Source organism: Neopsephotus bourkii, unplaced genomic scaffold, assembly GCF_033783945.1.
Source record: "Neopsephotus bourkii isolate Nb327-2 ecotype Australia unplaced genomic scaffold, CSIRO-AGI_Nbou_v1 NB_1505, whole genome shotgun sequence".
Classification (NCBI taxonomy): domain Eukaryota; kingdom Metazoa; phylum Chordata; class Aves; order Psittaciformes; family Psittacidae; genus Neopsephotus; species Neopsephotus bourkii.
Genome location: NW_026901981.1, coordinates 168,177 through 192,996, shown reverse-complemented (window position 1 = coordinate 192,996; position 24,820 = coordinate 168,177). Strand labels below are relative to the sequence as shown.

At 47.8% G+C, this 24,820-nt stretch overlaps 1 protein-coding gene and 1 long non-coding RNA gene across 3 annotated transcripts in view; one reads left to right on the top strand and one right to left on the bottom strand.

The window, feature by feature from the left end:
- Nucleotides 1–770: 770 nt before the first annotated feature.
- The window catches only part of LOC133221005 (uncharacterized), a 128,560-nt gene continuing 104,510 nt past the window's right edge, over nucleotides 771–24,820 (top strand). The window contains exon 1 of the transcript XR_009727852.1: nucleotides 771–780. The gene's annotated coding sequence lies outside the window, so the exon portion shown is untranslated. The remainder of the gene's footprint in view (nucleotides 781–24,820) is intronic.
- Nucleotides 21,760–24,676, bottom strand: LOC133221002 (uncharacterized). 2 transcript variants are annotated; one of them, XR_009727848.1, is made up of 3 exons: nucleotides 24,180–24,676; nucleotides 23,855–23,950; nucleotides 21,760–23,419 (listed from the first exon to the last, which is right to left on the bottom strand). It is a non-coding gene; the product is annotated as an uncharacterized LOC133221002 (long non-coding RNA). The 2 variants fall into 2 exon arrangements; XR_009727847.1 differs by lacking the exon at nucleotides 24,180–24,676 and having other exon boundaries at nucleotides 23,855–24,173.

Genomic DNA, 24,820 nt, shown 5'->3' with positions numbered 1-24,820 from the left:
AGTTTAGATTGGATATAAGGAAGAAGTTCTTTACTGTTAGGGTGGTGAGGCACTGGAATGGGTTGCCCAGGGAGGATGTGAATGCTCCATCCCTGGCATTGTTCAAAGCCAGGTTGGACACAGGGGCTTGGAGCAAGCTGCTCTAATGGAAGGGGTCCCTGCCCATGCTGGAGCTGGAGGAGCTTTAAGGTTCCTTCCAACCCAAACCATTCCATGGTTCTATGCAGTGAATAGTTAGGGAAACTGTAGGTGTGAGAGGCAACACGGTGCTGGGCTGAGGAGGATCAGGAACATAACGAGAAGTATTTAAGGCATGTGAGGAGCAAATGGAGTCCTTGCAGTGGAGATGTGAAACCAAAGGGAAGAGGGCCATCAAGCATCAGTGTCTGATCCAGCTATTTTGCCTTTCTAAGCAGTTGATGGAGAGAGACAGCTCTTCTGGAGGGTGATTCAGTCGCTCCAGAGATGGGTGGGATGAGTTGCTTTCTAAAAGTGCTTCCTTCCATTGACTAGAGAGGGGGAGGCTAGACACTTGGCTCACACCTAACACCTGCCTTCTCAGCAGCTAAAATTAGGTGAGATGAATCTCATCTGTTGGTAGAACCAAGGAGGATGTTGTATATATACTACAGACAAATATTTTTAGATGTGACAGCAAGGGAATTTGCATCAAGGGGTCCTTCAGAGATGCTTCCATAGGTCTCTGGACTGCTGCTAATATGACTGCAAGCTTTGGCATATGGAGGAGGTCCTGAAGGCCAGGAGGAGGATAATGCATTGGTGAAGATGCAAGCAGGACAGCACAGGTAACCAGAGGTGTGGCAAAAATGCTGTGCAAAACAGTGGAAATGCTGACCTGGTTCAATATATATGGAATTGGACAGCAAGAATATAATCAACGTCAATCACAGAACCGTAGACTTATGGAATGGTTTGGGTTGGAAAGGACCTTAAAACCATCCAGTTCCAACCCCACTGCCATGGGCACAGACACCTCACACTAAACCATGGCACCCAAGGCTTCATCCAACCTGGCCTTGAACACTGCCAGGGATGGAGCATTCACAACCTCCCTGGGCAACCCATTCCAGTGCCTCACCACCCTCACAGTAAAGAACTTCTTCCTTATCTCCAACCTGAACTTCCCCTGTTTCAGTTTGAACCCATCACCCCTTGTCCTCCCACTACAGTCCCTGATGACACCATACTCACTGGTGGCACATTTTCATTCAAAACCTCGACATTACCAAAGAAAAACTTGTAAAATGGACTAAAACCAGACCTCAACGAGCAGCCTCAGCTGGGGATTGGCACCAAGTGCAGCTCTGAAGGTGAGGTGCCACAAGAACCGGGAGGTCTGATGGTCAATACAAAAGCACTGCTGGTGATGTGCTGCTTTCAGATGACGCATGGTTGGATGAATAGTCTGACTCAGGCTCCTTGTGCAAGATGTGCTGCCTCAAACACCCACCCATGGCAAGTTCTCCACCTCAGAAGGACAGCAGGTCATCCCCATCTGCTGCAGGATTATGCTCTGGGAAGGTTAACTGTGGAAACCATTCAGGAGATAAGGAATTCAGTGTGAGCTCCTGGTGTGAGACTGGCTACAATGGATAATGCAAACCTTCCGTGGGAAGAACACCTTCCTCTCCATACACGGTGAGGAGCTCAGCCCAGCTCATGGCTGTAACAGGGGTGAAAGGAAGAGAAGAGACACATCATGTCCAGAGAACGACACGGAGCTGGTGCAGGCCCTGGAGCCCAAGTGTGATGGGGAAGGGCTGAGGGACCTGGGGGGTTCAGTGTGGAGAAGAGAAGGCTCAGGGGGGACCTGATGGCTGCCTCCAACTGCCTGACAGGAGGATGGAGCCAGGAGGGGCTGGGCTCTGCTCCCAAGGAACAAGGGATGGGACAAGAGGAACCGGCCTCAAGCTGCACCAGGGCAGGATTAGATGGAGCTGAGGAACAATTCCTGCCCCAGAGGGTGCTCAGGCATTGGAACAGGCTGCCCAGGGCAGGGCTGCAGGCACCGGCCCTGCAAGTGTTCACACAGCGTGGAGACGAGGCCTCAGTGCCATGGGGCAGTGGTGGTCTTGGCAGTGCTGGGGAGAGGTTGGGCTTGGTGAGCTTAAAGGGCTTTTCTAACCCAAATGGTTCTACAATTCTATGACCAATGTTGCTCAGGAGCTGGAGGCAAAGATTGGAGGGATTGGTACAGAAAGCTTTAGCTCTGGTCAGAAGCTTGGCAAAAGGTTGCTCTCCATGTGTGCTTCCACAGGATGTGGGATATCAGGCTCTGATGGGCTCTTTAACCATCATAGCAAGAACCGATGACTCGAAGCAGAGGCCAGACAAGCCCTAATGAGAGCAAAGCTTCAAGACCATGGCAGGAAACCTGATCTACCACTGGAACGAGGGGTGAAGGGAATGGTGGCTCCTTCCCTGCATGATGTCTTTCTGGGCTGGAACATGTGCTGGGCATTGCCTGTGGGCCCCCACGCTGGGTGAACCAGGGAAACGCATCCGCTCAGCAGCGTGATCTCATGCACTGTGCATGAGCTCCCCACATGCCTCCCTGGGACGGGGCTCTTGGCAAGCCTGTGTTCCCTCAAAGGGGAGCTCTGCATCAGCAGAACGAGCCCTGCAGAGCCAGCAGTGCCTGCTCTGAGCCAGCTGTGCCCCACTCACTGGTGGGATGTGCTCCAGCACTTTGGGCTCTTTAGCATTGCCCTGCTCCCGGTCACACGTCTCTGATGAGGACCTGACTCACGGGGGGATGCGCCTCGTGTGCATGATCCATCAGCCTCCCTGACCCGATGCTCATGTGTATCTAACAGCTGCTCATCACTGGGCTCAGGGTTTGGACCTTTTCCTTGCACCAGCTCTGGCTCCAGCCGTGACATTCCCCTAAATCCCGACAGATGCTTTTGCCAGGGGCTGCTGCGGAAATTCCAGCACTGGGAGCTGCTTGGCAACGTGCTGTGCTGCTGGTGGCTGGGATGGAGGATGCCAGCTCACGCCAGCACCGAAACTTGGGGTTTGCAGGCTGCGGTTGGGTGCTGCCAGCCCCTGTCCCATTGCCAGCCCTGTGACTGCTATTGACAGCTCAGCTCAGCAGGGGATGAGCTGTGCCACCTCCAGTCTCAGCAGGGAGGATGCTCTTCAAAGTCATCTGCTTCACAAAGCACTTCCTCCCCCCCCCCCCTCCCCGGGCTCTCCCACCACATGAAGAACTGGATGCGTCACAAGGTGGTGGCATCACCAGGTCCAGTTTGCAAAGTGGGATTTAGGCTCCTCACAACTTGGGAAGACTGGCAACGATCAGGCAGATGCTTTGGGAAGTGCTGTGTATAAACTAACGGGTGATGCTTCGTGCCTGGTGTGAGGGGGAGCTTGTGGAGCAAGGATAGGGAGATGGCATGAGGTGTCATGGACAAACAGAAGGAACATGCTCCATTCCTGCTATGTCCAGTGTGTAGGGTGGTAGCTGATCTATATGCTTGTCCCCCTGCGCTGCCTCAGTTTCCCTTTCTACAACAACTGCTGCATGATGATCCCCAGGGAGCAGCATATGTAGAAGGCAGGAAAGAAATGTACAGAAGGTCTTGTTCATGCAAATCTTCTTGGCTGGATCTGTTCGTTTCTTCAGGCATGCTTTGGGAATGTGGCCACCCAGATGCAATTGCCCTGCAGTCTCCATAAGGAAGGAGAAGGGATTTTCTCCCTGCCCCATAGAAGCAGGTTGTGTGCTGTCTCATTGAAGGCATCACTCACCATGGTGAAAGGCAGAGGCCTTCCGTGCATGAACTTAATCCTGTAATTAACCACTCTAAATAATGAAGAGATTGCTGGATAGTCCAGTCTGACCTTTCACACCCAATGGGCTGTAACACCTTTTCCAGCTGGGCCCTACTGCTCTCCCGGTACCACTTTGGGCTTCCAGAGACTAATATAGTAGGATATAATATGTCTTTATTCCAGCCAGTTACACTTCTAAACCAAAGAGATGTGCCACACGAGGTGGCAAAGGTTACTCCAGTGGCAGAGGAGATGCAGGAGCACAAGGCTTATTTCATGAGATGCCCAAACTGTGATGCAATCTGATCCTTCTTGCAGCTTCACTCTATCATGCAGAGACAGCATAAGAAGTATGCAGCCAGCATCCAAAAGTGCTGGGCTGAGATCCCAGTGAAGCCGGTGGCAGGGTTTCCATCCATGTTGGCAGAGCCAGGACACCTCCCCTGAGAATCCCTGCTGGCTCTGCAGGGTGGTGTGTGCGTCTCCAGCTTCTCCTTCCATGTTATCCATAAAAAGCACACCCGTTTTCCTCACTGGGCTGCGGGGCAGTTTAACTCGCCCATATTTGCGTGGTGGATGGGAATCCTCAATGTTGGATGGGAATCATCTGTTGGAAGAGTCAAAATAATCTCATCATTGTCTTTATTGCCTGACTGTGTGCCCGTGCTTAGTCTAGAAGAAGAGCCAAGCTCCCCATCTGTGCTGTGCTATCGGATGTGGTATGTTGATGGTGCCCTGTGTCCCTCATGCTTTATCTATCAGTCACTACAGCATCTAAACACCTTCTATGACCAATTAATGAGTAATGAAATCGGTGGTAGCTTCTCCTGGAGGCTTTGGTGTTCCCCTTTCCTGCCTGGGACACAGGTATAGCGTAGCCTGATGGGATGCCCAGGATGGAAGGGGTGACAGTGTTGTGCCATTCTGACACAGGGGCCTATCTGCCCACCCATTATCCCTCTGGGTTCTGCTGCTCCACATTTCCTGGTCCAAAAGGAAAGCATAAACTCCATGGTTTGGGTTTATTTAGACTCTTTCAAAATGCAAGTCCCTAGGGCTCTATGTTCCTGCTGGGCCTTGGGTTTCTATCCTGGAAAAGCAACACAACCAGGATTCAGACTATGCTGGAGGCGTTTTCTTTGGGAAAGCTTCATGGATCTTTACTGCCAATGGATTGAGCTGAAAAAACATTCCTAGATGGCTCCCCATTGAAACTCATGGTGGTTGACCATCCTCCCAAAATCAAAGGATGCTGGGGGCGTCCTGCACCATCTCAACTGGATAAACAAGGGAGACCCATTACCTGAACAGCGTGCCATGCCCATGTCTTCCTGAAAAGGCAGGAGACATTTGTGTTTAGAGCCTGGAATAACATTTCCTAAGCAAAAGAGTCTTAAGCACAGTGTCCCTGTGATATAGAGACAGCAGGAGAGAGCTCCAAGTTCAAAGAGACAGAAGAGGAGGACAGTTTTGCATTGGACATGTCATGGGCACTGAGCTGGGTGGTCAAAGGCAAGAAGAAGGTGGTATCACCCCACAAATACAAGTCATGGGTAGGAGGGGAAACCAAGGGGTGAGTTACAGCCAGCTGTTGGGAAAGGGTGATGGGTTGACATCCTGTTTGCTACCTAAGGCAGAGGATTCCCTTGCTTGGGTTTATTGATTGATGCAATTACCTACTGAGGCCCTGAAATCTTCTCTCTTGGGGGTATAGATTTGAGTATTTGGAGTGGAGGCTGCAACCCAGCCATGGTGGGGTCTGCCCCAGCCTTACATGCAGCCACATCTGGCATTCAGGATGGATGCGAGGAAGAAATCCTTTACAGTGAGGGTGGTGAAACACTGGCACAGGTTGCCCAGGGAGGTGGTGGATGCCTCATCCCTGGGACATTCAAGACCAGGCTGGATGTGGTTCTGTGCAACCTGAGTTGAAGGTATCCCTGCCCATTGCAGGGGGTTGGACGAGATGAGCTTTGAGGGTCCCTTCCAACCCAAAGCATTCCGTGAGTGCATGATTCTGTGATTCCAGGCTCCCACATGCAACCCTCTGAAGCTTCAGTGTCCCAGGTGAAACACGGATGTTATCCCCCATCCTTGGCTCATGCTGGAGCAGCATCCTGGAGCTCACACTTCAAGCACGGAGGTCACCACAGGAGGTCTGCATGAAGGCAGAGAACAAAAGGCAACCCCAGAGAGCTCAACAGAGAGCTCATTGCAGGTATTTACCAGAAGACACTTAAGGCTTCATTAATTGCCATGTGCCAGGCAAATCCTGGGCTAGGAAGTGCTCAGGTAAGATGCTGTCTCTCTGCCCACCAGCTTTTTGCATGCAGTAATTCCAATCCCATGTCTTATTTTGGTCTGATTGCTCCATCTTTGTGCAGCCCGGAGGTGAATGCTGCCAGGAGCCTCTAAGTTTGAATATTCCTACCTAATAGGAGCCAAGATTTTAGGAGCTCAGCGTTCAGGAGTGTTAGAGGAGCCCTAAATGGCTGAATTGTTGTGCTGAAAGAAGCAGGCATGGTGTTTCCAATCATTCTTCACTGCAGACAGCAGCTGGCTGGTTTGGTTTATTGGAGCAGGAGCTGGGGAGAGGAACAATATTGAGTCAACAGCACTGAAAAAGGCTCAGGGTAAGGCAACAATTTTTTCTGACATAGCCCCAACCTTCCTTTGGAATATTGCTGGCAAGTCAATAATAGGTACAGGGGAAATCAATCGGTGATAATGTCACAAGTGAAGCAGGGAGCACAGAAAGTCCTTTCAGCACCGTAGGTAAATCACTGCTTGTCCAAACAAGTAGCATTTATGACAAGATATGGAGCTTCCAAAAGCAGAGATTTGGGGAAAGAGGGGCAGATGTTGAATTTATGAAGCAGACGAACCAATGGGCAACCTCTTTTTTCTTCTTTTCCTGCCCAACAGTGTAGAGGTAAAATCATAGAATCATAGACTTACAGAATAGTTAGGGTTAGAAAGGACCTTAAGATCGTGCAGTTCCAACCCCCCTGCCATGGGCAGGGACACCTCACACTAAACCACGCCACCCAAGGCTCTGTCCAACCTGGCCTTGAACACTGCCAGGGATGGAGCATTCACAACCTCCCTGGGCACCCATTCCAGTGCCTCACCACCCTAACAGGAAAGAATTTCCTCCTTATATCCAGCCTGAACTTCCCCGTTTAAGTTTTAACCCATTACCCCTTGTCCTGTCACTACAGTCCCTAATGAAGAGTCCCTCCCCAGCATCCTTACAGGCCCCCTTCAGATACTGGAAGGCTGCTATGAGGTCTCCACGCAGCCTTCTCTTCTCCAGGCTGAACAGCCCCAACTTTCTCAGCCTGTCTCCATACAGGAGGTGCTCCAGTCCCCTGAGCATCCTCGTGGCCTCCTCTGGACTTGTTCCAACAGTTCCATGTCCTTTTTATGTTGAGGACACCAGAACTGCACACAATACTCCAGGTGAGGTCTCACGAGAGCAGAGTAGAGGGGCAGGGTCACCAGTGGTTTAAAATACTTGAAACAAGATGCAAGCAAAATGATCTGAAGCTGGAGGCTGGAACTGGATGATCTTAAGGTCCTTTCCAACCCAAACCATTGTGTGATTGTATGATTCTAAGCTAAAACATCTTGCAGAGAAATGCATGGGGAGATAGAGTCTCCTGCTCAGAGAAGATGCTCTCTTTGAGGGTATAATTCCTTATAGGAATACAAACCTACGCTACGATCCTATGGAGGTTAGCAGGAAATTCAGCCTTTCTGCTGAGCTCTTGGATGATCTCAAATCAGTGCAATAGAATTTCAGAGGTTATTAAAAACCCCGTGAAAATTAAATTACTCCCTGTTTAACTCTACAGTGGTTTAAAATAACTGCCATAAAACCAAGTTAAATTTCTATCGACTCCCACTGCTTTCTTTCCTTACCCAAATCTACGAGATTTTTCCCCATAAAGTTGTATTATGTAACATTAAAATTGCGGTTGATTTTCATTTGTGAGTGGACTGCCTGTCAGCTTATTTTAATCTTGATTAAAATATACAACTAATAGTACGAACACATCAGTAGCATGACAGAAAAGTCTTATAAAGCATTCACAGATGCCTGTTGAGAGAAAGGCACTAAAATCACTTAAAACCAGAGACTCACAGCATGGTTTGTGTTGAAGGGACCTTAAAGCTCATCCAATTCCAACCCCTGCCATAGACAGGGACCCCTTCCACTGGAGCAGCTTGCTCCAAGGCCCTGTGTCCAACCTGGCCTTGAACACTGCCAGGGATGGGGCACTTACCACTTCTTTGGGCAACCTAAATAGGGTTGATCTTTAGAAACTGTAGGTGGAAGGTCTGGTGTAACGTGGACAAGTCAAAGTGCAAACACAAAAGGGCTTTAGAACAAACAGGAGGGTTATTTAATGTAGAAGACACAGTAAGGAAACCTTCTAGGGAAGTGGTAATCTTATAGCCCATCAGAGAGAAAAAGGAGCAAGTAGGATGTCGCAGAGAATGGAAATGATATCTTTGTGTCTGTTTCCAATCCAGAGATTGCCACTGAAACACTTGTGCTTGCTCATTGCATGTAATAAGTCTGGGAATATTGTCAAAGAATTAGGCTAAGCCCATGCTTAGATATTTTGCTGGAAGAACAACGTCAGCAAAAGCCCATGTGCTTTTTATACTGTATCAGCAAGAAAGTTAGCACAGTGCAAAGGACAGCTTATTCTGCTGGAGGAAGCTTGTTCACTCCAGATTAAGGAAAACTAAAGTGCCAATGAAAGGGAAGTGTGTGTAACATCTACTTCAAGGTTTCACAGTGCATGACTTCCAGCATGGCTCATGAAAGACCTGCAGGGCTGAGTAACTCCTTCCCCATCGGTGGCTTTTGAGTCTGGCTGGGGAGCTGGAGACCTGGTGCCAGCGCTGGTGGGGCTATGGAACTCATGGACAGCGGTAGAGCAGTTGATGTCTCTACATGGACTTGTGCAAAGCGTTTGACACTGTCCCACACGACATCCTTGTGTCTAAATTGGAGAGACATCAATTTGATGAATGGACCACTCAGGGGATAAAGAACTGGCTGGATGGCCGCACACAAAGAGTTGTGGTCAATGGCTCAGTGTCCAACTGGAGACCAGTTATGAGTGGTGTCCCTCAGGGATCGGTGTTGGGACCAGTCTGGTTTAACATCTTCATCGCTGACATGGACAGTGGGATTGAGTGTGCCCTCAGCCAGTTTGCCGATGACACCAAGCTGTGTGGTTCGGTTGATCCGCTGGAGGGAAGGAATGCCATCCAGAGGGACCTTGACACGCTTGTGAGGTGGGCTGATGCCAACCTCATGAAGTTGAACCATGCCAAGTGCAAGGTCCTACACCTGGGTCGGAGCAATCCCAGGCACAGCTACAGGCTGGGCAGAGAAGAGATTCAGAGCAGCCCAAGGAGAAGGACTTGGGGGTGCTGGTCAATGAGAAAATGAACATGAGCCGGCTTCAGTGTGTGCTTGCACACAGGGGAGGTTTAGACTGGATATAAGGAGGAAATTCTTTCCTGTTAGGGTGGTGAGGCACTGGAATGGGTTGTCCAAGGAGGTTGTGAATGCTCCATCCCTGGCAGTGTTCAAGGCCAGGTTGGACAGAGCCTCGGATGACATGTTTAGTGTGAGGTGCCTCTGCCCATGTCAGGGGGGTTGGAACTGGATGATCTTAAGGTCCTTTCCAACCCTAACTATTCTATGATTCTATGACAACCCCAACCACTAAGTATTTTCAAGCACCTCAGTGTTGGCAGCCCCTACATCTAAAGAAGCCTTCTTTGCATTAAAATCTGTGACAAACCAAAGGACTGGAGTACACCTGAGTAATGCTTCTTGAGAGCAACTGGTATGAAAGAACAACCAAGTACAACCATACTGGCTGTGTTCCCTGGCTCCGAGTCCAACAGGCATCACTTGGCCACCAGGATAAACTCTTCTGCTCTCCAAAACAGGGACTTTACAGTCAAATGGCCCATCAAGAGTGTTAAGGAGTGTTAAGAGTGTTGAGCTCAGGACTGCGCCCAGACAGGAGCTGGGGGTGCACAGCCCTCAGCCAAAACTATGCAGGGACCACAGTAACACCAGTGTGGACAACGCCTGACCCAGTGCCCTGCACTACTTCATCACTAGCATAGAAGTAGCTGTTGGATGCCACCAAGGTCCAGCCAGTCCAACAGACGACCTCCAGCGATGCTCCCCTGTGCTTCCCCGCACCCATGGGGCTGTCTGCAAGCAGCAAGTCCCCACCCAGGAGGGATTTGTGACTGTGGATGTGTCTCACTGCACAAAAACAGGAAAGCCGGGCTGCCAGCGTGGCTAAAAGTAAACTCACCATTAGCTAATATGTTTTGCTCTAATAGTAACACAGTGATGTCTGGTGCTAGCTCAATAGCCAAGATTGACTGGTGATAGTTACACCCTGTGCTTTGCACAGAACAATAAATAAATGATCCAACAAAAAAAAGTGCCTTGCTCGGTTTGTCCTGTTTCCTTGCAGAGGTGCAGGCAGACGTGCCAGTCCTCCAGCTCTTAGGGCTTGTCATGATTCCATCATCTCCCATTCATCACTTCCTCAGTGCTTCCAAAAATCTCAGCTATGAATTGGCTCTCCCAAGTGAGTACAGCATAAATAGTTGTGCTGCTGGTGCCTCTGTGCCCTCTGTGGCCACTGCTACAGCAAAAGGAGCTGCAGGGACATGCAAAGGGGACTATTCCCAAGTGCATCATGTGCCATAGATGATGTTAGGGACAGCTTGTGTCCCCCAGTGCTGCTGCTTGGTGGCGTCATGAGGGTAGAGACATGGCCTTGATCTCCTTCAGGATGCACTGAGGACAGTGTGATGGGATCCCAACTCTTTCCACACTGGAGAGTTTACAAAGGAGAGTAGCAGCAAGGAGCCACTAAACCTTTTTCCTGCCTGCTTCCAGATACAGGGCACTTCCCAAAGGAGCCCAGGCAGAATGTGTCCCAACATGAATGATGTGGTTTTTGGCTAGCCCCTTTTCACCTGTGACTCTTGAAGCACTTGGCAAGGAGCTCTCTTCACTTCCCTGCAATTGCAATGATCTAAGCAATGTGCATAATGATTCAGAGGTTTTAGCATCACATACCTTTATCCAGAGGGCATCGTACAAACCCATCTATCTGCAAGACGATTTCCCCTTGTTAAGGTTGCAGCCATGACTTAAGTACAGGGAAAGAGAATGCAGGCTTCAGATGCTCTCCCAAGGAATTGTTACTGTCATTCATCCAGCGGGTCAGGATGTGATAATCAGGATCAGTTACTCAGCAACTGATCTGGCACTGGTCTCCTGTGATTTAAGGTCCTGTAGGCTCACTTGAACTCACACATGAAGTAAGTTCTCCTAAGGACAGACAGAGACTCCTCTTGGAAACGTACTATTTCTTGTGAATCCTGGAATTCCTTTGAATTGGAGGGAGGGGTTTCTTTTTTCCATTGGGAAGTTGACTGCTCATGAATCAGCCTTCTGAAGAAGAATGAAATGTGGTGATAATTTAAGGACAGGCCGATCTTTTGGCAACACCATGCTGCAAACTTGACATTTTCAGGTTATAAACCTCAAGCAAATAAAAGCAGAGAGAAGAATGGCTTCGGAAAAGTTCCATTGGGCTATAAGTCAGAAGTTGTTCCACAACATTTTATCTCTGAAATGTCATGCTGTACTGGCCCCAAAGCAAGAAGAACAGACGGTTCATCTAATACAATTATTTTAGGATCCTTTCATCATGAACTGTGAGCATGCCAAAATGAAAACGTATCATGGGAAAGCATTTCTCATTGAAGCCTGAGTCTCCTCCCTAATGTTTATTCTATGTCATGGAGGACACGAGGGGCCAGCTTCACTGTGGGTTAAAAACACTGGCATCGGTTCTTGCAACACAAACCTGGCTGGGATTCAGGATGTGACAGCCGAAGGAGGCTGCGGTCTCCCTCGTACCAACAACCACTTGATGCTGAGTGCTGGCAAGTGAGGAAAGGGGATGATGAAGAGCAACATGAAGCATGCCATGGAGGCTCACTCCCTTCTGCAGCTGCTGCCTGGCATCCTGGATCCCAGCCACAGCAGTGAAGCTGTGTCCCATATGCCTGGAAGGTGCAGAGGAGGTGGGTAGCAGCAATATCCCACTCTTCATAGAATCATAGCATCCCAGACTGGTGGGGTGGAAGGGACCTTAAAGCTCCTCCAGCTCCAACCCCTGCCACGGGCAGGGACCCCTTCCACTGGAGCAGCTTGCTCCAAGCCCCTGTGTCCAACCAGGCCTTGAGCACTGCCAGGGATGGGGCAGCCACAGCTTCTCTGGGCACCCTGTGCCAGCGCCTCAGCACCCTCACAGGGAAGAGCTTCTGCCTAAGAGCTCAGCTCAGTCTCCCCTCGGGCAGGTTCAAGCCATTCCCCTTGGCCTGTCCCTACAGGCCCTTGTCCCAAGCCCCTCTCCAGCTTTCCTGCAGCCCCTTTAGGCACTGGAGCTGCTCTAAGGTCTCCCCTTCAGGAGCCTTCTCTTCTCCAGGCTGCCCCAGCCCAGCTCTCTCAGCCTGGCTCCAGAGCAGAGCTGCTCCAGCCCTCGCAGCATCTCCATGGCCTCCTCTGGACTCACTCCAGCAGTATTGACACAAATCCCTCTTTTACGGATATAAACCCCCGCATGGTGGCGATCTGTACCTCCTTTCTAGGGCTCTTTGCCATCCTGGCTGGCAAATCAATGTCTTCTCCATCTTCAAGAACATCACAAAGTCTTTTCCCTTAAAAACAAAACCTTTCCGTGCTGTTAACTGCAGTTGCGCTTGCTGCAAAATTCTCTCTGACTCTCAGCATGTTCCCATTTAGTGGATTATTTGGGCTCTTTTATTACTCCCACATCCTGGGGCGCTGCCCTCTGCCTTGCAAACATGATGTATACTTTGAACAACAGTGACAAGGCATTTTGTTGCATTTAATCTTGTTTCCTTGCTGCTCTCCTCCCATGGCTCTGGTACCTCTGGCTTTCACGTCATCTGCAAGTTTATTGGTGATGATTTGCATCATTTCCTCTGGGTCAATCCTAAAGACAGTGAACAATCCAGGGTCCAGAATAAATAAATGTAAGACTTCAGGAGCTCTGCTATAATTGAATTTCAAATTACATTATGAGGTCTCTTGCTGAAATAGTTTTTAATCCACTTAGTAGATACCAGATTAGGTTTTGTACCATTTTTCTGTAATTGGGACTGTGTTCAGGAACTGTTCAATAACTTGCAGAAACCTAAATAATTTATAACAGCCTTATCTTTATTAACAAAACTTAGATTCTCATTAAAAAAACATTCATTTTTCTGACATGACAGGCTTTCCATAAAGCTGCTCAGGCATATCAATCAGGTTAGCATCCTTTAATTCATTACTAATCATAGTCTGTATCAGATTTTCTTCGATATTATTTGGGATCAGGGTTAAACCAATGAATTCATAATTATCTGGGATTTTTCTATTATATGAAACAGAGTCTTCTGGCTTCTGCACAGAGCCTTCTTAGAGGTTTATGCACACAGCAGCAACACACTGGGGTTTGTTGGCAATCAGCTGGAATGAGCAGCAATACAACAACTGCAGATCCGTCCATACAGGATCCCAGCGTCACACAACTATTTGGGATCCAAGGGTCTCCAGACTCCCCTCTCACAGCAGGGTTCATATCACCCTTCAGTCGTATTTCTCACCCAATGGAGTGTTGCGAGGATGGGTATCCCAAAAGCTCTCTGGACTCCTGTTCCAACAGTTGACCACATTAATTGCAGCTTTTTTCCCCCTGATATCTAGTTGTAATGTCCTTTGCTGCAGCGTGGGTTGGTGGCCTCTTGTTCTAGCACTGTGCACCTTCAAGAGAAACCTGGTCCTGTCCTTTCTATAATCTCCTATGGGTAGTTAAAAACAGCACTAAGCCTTATCACCTTAAGCCCGAATAACCTCAACTCTTCTGGGTCCCTCCAAGTGTTCTCCATGGGCTCAGAGCTGTAGGTACCTGCTGGTTCCAGCACAGCAAAATGCTCAGCTTCACCAGTAGTCCCACTGATGGGGAACACACTGATCAAATACTGGGAGCTGCTTATCTGCTTACTTATTTTGGCTGAAAGAGCTGGGCTGGTTCAGCCTGGAGAAGAGAAGGCTCCTGAAGGGGAGACCTTAGAGCAGCTCCAGTGCCTAAAGGGGCTGCAGGAAAGCTGGAGAGGGGCTTGGGACAAGTGCCTGTAGGGACAGGCCAAGGGGAATGGCTTGAACCTGCCCGAGGGGAGACTGAGCTGAGCTCTTAGGCAGAAGCTCTTCCCTGTGAGGGTGCTGAGGCGCTGGCACAGGGTGCCCAGAGAAGCTGTGGCTGCCCCATCCCTGGCAGTGTTCAAGGCCAGGTTGGACACAGGGGCTTGGAGCAAGCTGCTCCAGTGGAGGGGGTCCCTGCCCATGGCAGGGGTTGGAGCTGGAGGAGCTTTAAGGTCCCTTCCAACACAAACCAGGCTGGGTTTCTGTGATTTACTGTTCTCTGCCAAAAGAGAAGTTGACAGCTATATTAGTCTAGCTTAAGTGGTACCTAAGTCTTTGTACCTGCGCTGGGGAGTCCAGAGAGCCTAAGGAAAGCCTTGAGCAACAGTCACTGGTATTTAGTTAGTAGGAAAGAAGAAGTAGGTGGACGTAGGTGGAATTGCTGCTTATGCCACCTTGCAGGTTTATGTTCTTCCTTGTTTACAGATGTAATCATTTTATGAAGAACAGTGGCCCAAAAAGCTGGGAACTGAACTTAATCCATTTCATATGTGCCTGGTTTTGTTGTCTGATTTACTGAAAGATATCAGCACAGTTTTTGGTGGGGACAAAAATGCCATCTGTGTGCTGGATGCTGTAAATCTCAAAGGGCAAAGGGATGCCTGAATGCACAGTACACTCAGACCTCTTAATTGCCTTTCCTAAATGCCCACTCAGTCTCCCACTGAGCTGGAGAGGAGTGCCTCAGCATGCAGGTGACCTCTGTACTGCTTACAGCAACCATCATCTTAATCTACCATCCTGAAAGGAGTTTTAATAAAGCCTCCTCGCTACTCTAAAGCTAGGCACTGGAGGGAAGAAGAGGAAGGAGATGAGGAGATGGGAAATGTCCTTTTTCATCCTTCTGGCTGGAAGTAAAAGTCAGGGCAAGGAGTAGCATACTGCAGAGGTGGGGATGAGTGGAAGAGATAAATTGATTATTACTATTGATCTGCAGTAATAGAGCAAACTAAATAATGGTTTCCTACCTGGCAAATGAGCCATGGGTGCTCTGCAAAGAGGGCTGCACAATAACTGCCTTGCAAGCCCAGCAGAAGAGCTTTAAACTGTGTTTGCAGGGGGCTGGCAACAAGATTCCAAATGATGGAGCAGAGTTCCTGTGGGACAAGGAGATTGTAGCTCTCTGAGATTAGGCTCTGACTAACAGGGAGGAGATTGCTGAGAACAGAAATGTGGAGGTTAATGAAGTTGAAAGAGATAACAAAATGATGGAGTGTTTTCCTCTGAAGAAGGGAAGGTGTGAGGGAAACAGAGAAAGGAGAAAGGACGCTAAGCAAAGCCTGGAAACAAGACTAGGAAATGATGCCTCTAAGGGAACAGTGTGATTATGGAGGACTAAGATGAAAAAGAACAGGACAAAATGAGTCTCTATCAGGAAGGGATATAGAGGGTGGTAAAGGAATGTTCTGTAAAGGTATCATAAGAGGAAAGCAATGGAAATTACACATAAGTGAATTAACAGAAAATGAGGGAACAGAAATAACAATGTCAGTGTTCAAGGCCAGGTTGGAGGGGGCTTGGAGCAAGCTGCTCTAGTGGAAGGTGTCCCTGTCCATGGCAGGGGGTTGGAACTGGATGAGCTTTCCAACCCAAACCAGTCTGTGAGTCTGTAATAACAGAGAAAAGACTGGACCATCCATTATTTGTTATGCTTTAGCCATGGAGGAAGCACATAAAAGAATGACAAACTACTGTTTATCAGAAGCACTTTTACCAAGGGGATAAGACAATCCAAAATAGCAAAAGAAACAGTTTAAGATCATTCAAAGAAGTTAGACAAATTCAAGTGAGCAGAATGGGATGAAGCTCCCCCCTAGAGCACTGCAGGCACTACCCAGACCAGTCTCTGACTCAGTAGTAATTATCTGGGAGAGTTCATGGAGAATGGAAGAGATCCCAGAGGAGGGGAAAAGGGCGAACACAGCGCCTGTCTTCAAAAAGGGGAATGAAGGACTTAGGGAATTATACAGCAGTTTAGCGTGTAATGCTGAAACATAATGCAATAGACTGCTAAACAATCAGTTATTAAGCACTTGACTGCTAATAGAAAAGCATACCATCAACCAGACTGAATTTGTTACTAATGGATGATGTTAAAACCATCTCATTTCCATCTTTGCACCCAGTAACTGTGTTGTAGGATAATGGAGAGGGACTACATGTCATACCTTTAGAAATAAGCAGGGGGTTTAACATTGATATGACATTCCCATAAACTGATGGGGAACTATAATCTCTGTGAAATCATCTTAAACCACACTTGTATTCAGACAAGAATTACTAATTCTTTTCCTTTGGATTTTTGAGGGCTTTCCAAATGGGGTCCCAAAGGGTTCACTGCTGGACCTGACTCTAATATTTTCATTAGTTACTTGTATGACGAAATAAAGAATACTTAATTACTCTGGAGGATGTGCTCAAACATGTTGCTGGGAAATGGGAGTCATAGTATGAAATCAACCAGATGTGGTCCGTGATGCTCATGAGCAACAAAATACGTCAGTGCAAAGCGGCAAATCACTGGTCAAGCAGCTATTCAAAGGGAAAAGAGGCACGAACGAGACACTGAACAGTACACAGCTGCTACAGAAGAAGGCAAATCTTATTCTAGGGTGTATAAACAAGAGGTGAAACACCAGAAGCAATTTAATAAGGACTTGGTTGAAATACCAGGTTTGGTTGGGTTTGGATGTTGTGCTAGGAGAAGGTAGAAGAAATGTAGGCAAACTGTAGCGGGGTAGAGGAAAGAAGCAAGGGTTGTCAATAGTTCCAAAAACTCGGAGGATTTTCTTTGCTTTTTATCCAGAAGGGGGAAAAAATGCATGAGAAGATAAAAGCTATCTTCTAGGACAGAGGAGACTTATAAAAAAGATATTGGCAATTGTTCTGGGTGCAACTTAACTAAATTGACTTGATTACCTACAAAGATCGTTGTTACTGGGTATCTGGGGAAGAAAAATAAAACAACAAAAATCAAACCCCAAATATTTCTAATTCAAAGCAAATTCGTTTGAATTAAAATTCCTAAATTAATTCCTATTCTTTTCCTGTCTGGAAAGGGATGGCTGGATTCTCCTCAGGGCACCAAGGTCTGTCTCCATCTCTCCTTTTCTGAGTGTGCTCTCTCTAGATGTGCCAATGCTTCCATGTTTCCTGTGCCTGCCCAGAATGCAAAGCACTGATGCAAATCTTGTGTTTGTGCTTTAGAAGAGCTTCAGACACACTGTTGGTGTTAATTAATTACCCAACAACAGGAGGACGGCAGCGATACCAAGTGAAGCATGGAGCTTTCCTTGTCCAATAGCAAAATCAATCTTTCCTCCGCTCTGCTGCAGTTTTACCACTTTGCTTTCCTAATGTACAAATATAGCTCTATTTAAGCAGAGCCAAGAACCTCCTTGCCTGCACATCTCCCACAACCAGCATGTGGTTGACAGGGGGGTGAATGTGGTGCTGGGGTCCTCACTTCCAAGGGCTAGAAATGCCAAAGCGCTGGAATTCAAAGGGATTGTGCAAAACCCACGCATTGCATGGCAGGGAAACAGGAGCATTTCCCACTTTTCCCTAACAAGGAACTCCTAATTTGCAAATAAAGGAATAACATATGAATAAAGTATGCCAGTTTGATGTTCAAGAAGGGCAGGAAAAAGGAAGAGGAATGTGCTTTCTCTGAACTCTAGGAAGATTATGAGACAAGCTGCTGGATGTCTCTGGGTAGGGATAAAGGAAGAGAGAAAGCAAACAAACCCAGAAGCAGCCTCATAGTAGAGTCTATTGTACATCAACTGATGACAAAAGGGGATTGAGGAAGGGCTTTTTGAAAACTGAAGGGGTCATGCAATGAACAAGTGCTGGTGGACATGGAGGAGAATGATACATCAAGGTCAAGGACATTGTGACTGTTAAAGTGAGAAAGAAGAGAAAAAGAAGGAGTTTAAGAGTTTGACTGCTGCTCAGCACAGCCCTGGGGTGTTAGGGAATTGTCTGGTACTCTGAAGGTGCTATCTTCTCCCTTCATAAATAGCACCAAGTTCTCAATGATCAGATGGAATGGACAGGTTTCTGTGGGCATCTTTCTTCTTGTAAAACACTGTTTATTCCATCCAAGTAACAATGCGAGAGTGAACTTAATGCAGATATCCATCCATACTTTTTGGAGAGGGAGCTACTGAGTGCTGGTCAGCTCTTAACAGTCATGAAGAGTCACCAGTAACTATGAATTTCTTGCTGTATTTTACCTGGAATATTTACCAAAAGCATGACACCAATGGTTTTCAATTTAAAAATCACTTTATAGACTTTGCAGAAATCACTTTATAGACCTTTGGGGGTTGGAACTAGATGATCTTAAGGTCCTTTCCAACCCTAACTCTTCTATGATTTTAAGATGCTCATAGTATCCTCCTTCAGCAAATAAATAATTTGTATTCTCAGAAGGATGCAACAAAAAGTTAAATCATTTATACTAGGCAAATTTTGATAGGCCTTAAAGATGGGACCCCCTTTGTTCATTGAGAAATAAGGTATGAAATCACTGTTCATATGGTCTCTGCACTGATCCGCTTGGTCACCTGTGGGACACTGAGGTGGCTGCAGCTAGAACACTTCCCGTGTTGCTGCTGAAAAGGTGCATGAGGAAATGATCAGAGAGGGTAGGATGTGGTTAAAGCCTCGGTTTGCTAACTGGAGCTAATGTGAGGGAAGCATATTATGTCTCACATCCATTAAGGCCTCCAGCAATCACCTCCCACTAAGACGAAGGAGCAGCGGAGGAGGAATTGTGACTTCCTGAGTCCCAGTAGCTCCTGGAGCTGTTCCTGTTAATATTCAATTACGTGCTGCCCTGGACTTAAAGCACTGAACTACATCTCACTGCAGCCCTGAGGCTCAGCTGCAACAAACACAGCTGCAGGAGGCTGAGCCGCAGAGAGAAACAACCCCAAAACAGGGTTGTCACACCTCTGGCCGCCTGAGCAGAACCAGCATGGAGGAGAAACCATGCTGTCCACCCCCTGCCTTCTCCATCTCCCCTCTCCAGGCAGTGTGCCTTTGGGAAAGAGGTTACAGAGAGGAGCTGGTTATACTGGGGGCATGGTCATCAGACCCATTTTTCCTCCCTGTTTTTTATCCTGGATGTGCCAATTGGCCACAGAATGCTCTGTGTGCTCTTCCTCTCCATCTCATACCAAACAGCTTCTTCTATGGCTTTGCCTTCACTTCACCCCCCTAACCTCAAGTGTCTCCCATCCCTATTGACCCATCCACTGTCTGATAAACCCCTTTCACTTCCAGATCATGGTATTAACTTGACATTTGCAAAAGGTCGCCGTGTTTGCTCTGCCTGGGCGTCACGTTGCTCACTCTGTTGTGTTTTTGTTTTGTAAGCCCTTCAAGGCAAAGGTGATCTCCTAGGGTATGACTGTAGAGTGTCCTGGAAAGGAAGGCACCTGATCTCAGTTGGTGTCTAGGAGCTGAAACAGACAATATTGCTCCTTGATGGAGAGGCTGGCTCTAGTTGTGTAATCATCAGAGGTTAGTGAATCTTAACTTGTATGTAAAAGTCTTACTTCCAGAAGAGGTCCGTAACAGCATCTCATGGTACAACAGCTATTATTATAGTATCATAGCATCCCAGATCGGTATGGGTTGAAGGGACTTTAAAGCTCATCCAGTTCCAACCCCTGCCACAGGCAGGGACCCCTTCCACTGGAGCAGCTTGCTCCAAGCCCCTGTGTCCAACCTGGCCTTGAACACTGCCAGGGATGGGGCAGCCACAGCTTTTCTGTCTCCTAATGTCTCATCTCAGTCTCTCCCCTGGCAGGTTCAAGCCATTCCCCTTGGCCTGTCCCTACAGGCCCTTGTCCCAAGCCCCTCTCTAGGTTTCTTGTCAGCCCCTTTAGGTGTTATTCTCCCCAGAGCCTTCTCTTCTCCAGGCAGAACAAGCTTTAAAGAGTTCCAGTGCCAGATCACTCCTGTACTTCCAGGAGTCCATTCAGCCTGTGTGGTATTCCTGGAGCATATGCCATTTGTTACTGATGCAGGAACAAATACGGGACATAAGGAGATGACACACAACACGTATTTTGTGCACCCAGTTAATGCACATGAAGGCACAGCTTTTTTTAGCTTGCAGTTTGTCACACTAAAACTGTTTGTTGCATCAAACTAATTGCAATTGAGATGAGAGCATATGTTATGCGCAGTGTTAGGATGGCTGTCCTGCAGGAGTTGGCCCCAACAAGGTGCAGCTGGGAGAGAAAAGATGTACAAATTAAGCCCGTGCTCTCAGGTAGGAATGGGTCTGATCCTGTCCTCTGGTCCTGGCATGACCATCATCCCTGTGTTTGTCTCCCAGCATAACTGGAGGTGGAGATGCAGGGCTAGAGCTCTGCCATGCCATAATCTTGGTTAGGCAGTTGGGAGGGCTCCAGCCTAGGTAGAAACCCAGCACGTTCCCTTTCTATCCATAAGGAGACACCCCAGGCTTTGTGACACTTTCTGAGTGTCAGCTACAGAGAGGCTGGACCACAAAGGTAGATGGGAGAATGGGGCTGTAGGGCTCAGCAGGGTGAAGCCTGTGGTTGGGGCTGTTCTTGGTGATATAGGCATCTCATACAGCAACACACCTACTGACAGCATCTGGAAGAGGTGTGGATAGGGGATCCTTGCCTATAGCTTTAGTGCCAAGATCAACTAGACTGAAAAGCTGTGCCAGCTCAAAGAACAGCCCAACTTGGATCCTCTGCCGTGGTTTGCTTTGAGAGTGATACAAAAGCTTGATCGTTCCCCAAAACTCCATAAATGCATTCCCAGGCACTAATTTTTCCCTTGCATACAGTGGTATTCCTTAAAACCCTCTACTGTTTTGCTTTGAAAACAGCTCATTCCCCCAACTATCCTGGTTCCTCTGCTTCTTTATGGTATCTCTTGCCTGACAGCAAAAACTACACCAGGCAGGGTATGACAGTGGTGTAGCTACATATAGGTTACTCAGCTGGCACACATGGGTTGGGTGGCTGGGAGGTGGCTGACAGCCCTGATGTGTTATGGCTAAGTTCTGCTTCAGTTTCTAATCCAGATCTCTCCCTGCTGCCCGTGTGCAACTTCCAGGAACCTGAGTGTGTCTTTGAAATACCTGTTTTCTCCCCAAATTCATCTGAAATTAATTAATGGGTTCAGAAGCTTTAGGGAGAGGGGGATGGCCATGAATGTGAACAGAGAAGCGGCACAGCAGAACCTTTATTTCCTTAGGGAGGCAGCCTGAAGAAATCTCAGCGTTTATTTTCATCTGTTGCTGAGCTTACGACCCACACAAATAACAGGGAAAAGCGAGCGAGCAGCCGACTGCAGAATGGGAACAGGGAAAATGACTCAGCAAGCTTGGCACCAAGCTGGGGAAGATGCAGGTACATTATAACCTTGCTCGAGCATCAGTCTCGTCCGTAACATGACGTAGAAAGAGCAGCTAGTGTAAGTATTTGCATCCCATGGAAACATTCCTCCTGACAAGTGATTTAACTCTACTCTTGCAAATAGTTATATACAGGAGCAGAGCAGGTGAGAGGCTGCCTTTGTATTTACCAGTAAGGAGGAGTAAAAGTTCAATGGAAACCCCTCACTGCTTTTAAAATACCCTTTATTTTCCTGTTATTAGTTGACAAATAGCTGCTGAATTATAGTTTCATGCTTTGTTCATGTCATTTTGCCTAAGATCAGTACTTCCTGCTGCATCACCTTAGAAACTTGATCAACAAACACTGAGCTCTACACGTAAACAAAGCTTTATTTTACCCTCTTTTTTGACAGCAGGCAGTGTTTTAAACCCAAAACATTTCAGGTTCTCTGGGCTATTTGCCCCAATTTCACAATTTGGGTTTGGTTTTGAGGGGCTGTCAGCATTGTTTATGCTTAGATCTGTTTGAGCAGTGAGTGGCAAAGCAAATACATTGCTGCAAATTGCTTTCTGGAATGGGGCTTTCAGCTGTCAAGAGTCGAAATGAAACTGCACTTTCTAACATGTGGGAACTAAAGAGTGAAATGAATTAGAAAGAGAAGTGAAACGAGAAGATTTGGTTTCAGTGACAAAAACTAACCAAAATGAAGCAAAGACAATGCTGAGAAGTAACCAGAAGCATGTCCGAAGCTCGAGTTCTAATAAAGCCCAGGGGTGTTACCTCTAACAGAGGAACTGAAGAACTCTGCAGGGTGCTTTAACCATTTCCTCATGGAATAGCATCAGATCTTGTCCTGACCCCACAAGAAAAATCTTTATTTCGTTGTGGAAGAAATAGGACTGGAGCCTTATAAAGTTTTCTCACTTGCTTTCACGAGATGAGCATTTCCCAGGTAGCTGCTGTTAAACCACAAATTAACCCAAAAGCAAATGGGGGGATTTTATTTGGCTGTTTTAAAGCCCTGCAGAGGTACCTCAGTACTGAACCTCCTGTGATCTGCCACAACAGAGTCCATCAGTCAGGGATTAATTTTGAGGCAGATATTAAAGCTTACCATATGATGAAAGATTTTCCTATATGTGCACTTCAACGGGATGCTTTAAATCCTGTGCATGTGTGTATATGTGAATGCTGGTGTTTACTCAAAAATTCTTCATTCACAGGCAGACACAGCCTTTGGCTTCTTCAGGCCTTTCCAAAGAATATAAACTTAGGAAGGAAAAGAGAAGAGTCACCTTTAAACCTCCTGTTTTTGAAAGTAAGTGTTTGAAGGAAACAGGCTCAGGTGGAAGGAGATTGTAAAGATTTTATAACAATGTTTTTTAAGAGGAGGCAGAATTCCTGCTCTTTCTTAGCACAAGACCTTTCAAGAATTTAAAGTAAATTGGGGAGAAAGAACCCTATTTACAGAAATGGATCGTTTGCTTTTCTCCTCAGCTGTAACCTAAAGCATTTTGCCTCGACAACATGAAATAAAGCTGTGTGATGCTGCGCTGTCAGTGCTGCCGCCGCCACTCTGCCTCCTGCAAATCTCCCAACAGCGATGTCCGTGTCGGAGCCCAGCAAGGGAGTGAATCCTTCTTCTTCCAGTCGAAATCCTCCACCAGGAAAACTCATCCTTCAGCTCTGTGAAACACAGCTCGGGTCTGCAGCAAGCGGCTCATTGCTGTTTCTGAGGGTTGGTGTGGGCTAGGTAACTCTCTTCCCATGACACAGCAGAACAGCAACAGCAGCAGCAGCAGAGTAAAAACAGATCGGTTCTGGCAGTACTCCTAGAAGACTACTTTATATCCCTGCTCCAGCTTCTTTCTCCTTTAAGGGTGATCTGGAGATGGGAATATGGAATAAAAAGAGGCGTAGTGAGGTAGGGAAATAAGGCCCAGGGGGATGGAAAGTGAGGCATGCTGGAGCTTGACTCTGTGGCAGTGGGACAACCTGGATAAAATGGTAGAAAGGAACCCCGAGGTAGATATCCTTCCAGAGTTGGATGGGAAAGGATGGATAAAAAAAGATGGAGTGTAGGGTGGATAGAGGAAAGACTCTAGCAAGAAGGAAGGGATGAAGGATGTACTGTTCCTCACTCGGTTAACTCTTTTGAGCTAAAATAATTCATAATTCCTACAAAATTCCTGTAAAACTTGAAAAACAATAGCAGAGGTATCTATATACAGCTATATACACAGTGCACAGGCACTCGGAAATGAGCGGGTTGTAGCACAGGTACTTCAACAGCTTTAATGGGAGAGTGAACGGATTTTACCTGCCGACAATACCAGCACTGGGCCCGGGTGGTCTATCTGGGCAGCTCTGGTCCCTCCTATGGCTTATGGTATGCGTGACAGGCATCAGTGTCAACCTGCAGACAGTAAAGTGGTTGGTTAAATGACTCCCTCAGAGAAAACTCGGTGGGACACTGGAGAACTGAAATTCCAGAGTTAAAATCTCTTACACCTGTGGGTCACGCTTTAATCTGCTCGGGGGCTGCGACTTCCATGGAAGCTGTAAAGAGGGAATGAAAGTGACACCTTGTCCTCCTTCAGTTTTTAACAGCAAATCCATCCCCCCTACAAGCCAGACCCTTAAACCTTACACTTGACCACTGTGATCCCCCTGTTTCGGGAGCAGAATTAGGGGAGCTCCTGCGGGAAACATGCACTCCATTCCATAGGGAAAAACCCGGGACCCCCCTGCGCATGGCCAGGCAGGGGGTTGGCGCTGGAACTGGTGGGCTTCATGTCCCAAATCTCATCCAAAATCCTGGGGGCCGGAGAACAGCTGGGAAAACAAACCCACTTCAGCACCGCAGGCGGAACAGCAGCCTGAGGAACGCGGGCAGGCGGCGGGACCCCGGGGGCTGCTCCAGGGCCGGAAAACGGCTCCGTTCTTACCCCTTTTCGCTCCTCTTGTTTTGTACACGGGGGGCTGTGCTGTTGCAGTGGGGAGCGTACGGCTCCTTCCAGCGCCTGCAGCCCTCCGCGGAGAGCCGGAGGTGTTACAGGTGAGAGCGGGGAATCGCTCCCCCGCCAACCGGCGGTTAACCACCGCCTCCGGCCGCCCCGCACGGCATCGCTCCCGTCTCCACCCGCCTTAGCCTCGCACAGTGTTCCCTCCCCCCCCCCCCCCCCCCCCGCACCACCTTTTTATTACCTTTTCAGTTTTCTATTTCTTTATGTCCCAACCGGTCCCAGCACCAGCCGTGCACCATGTCGCGCACCGTCCAGGAGCG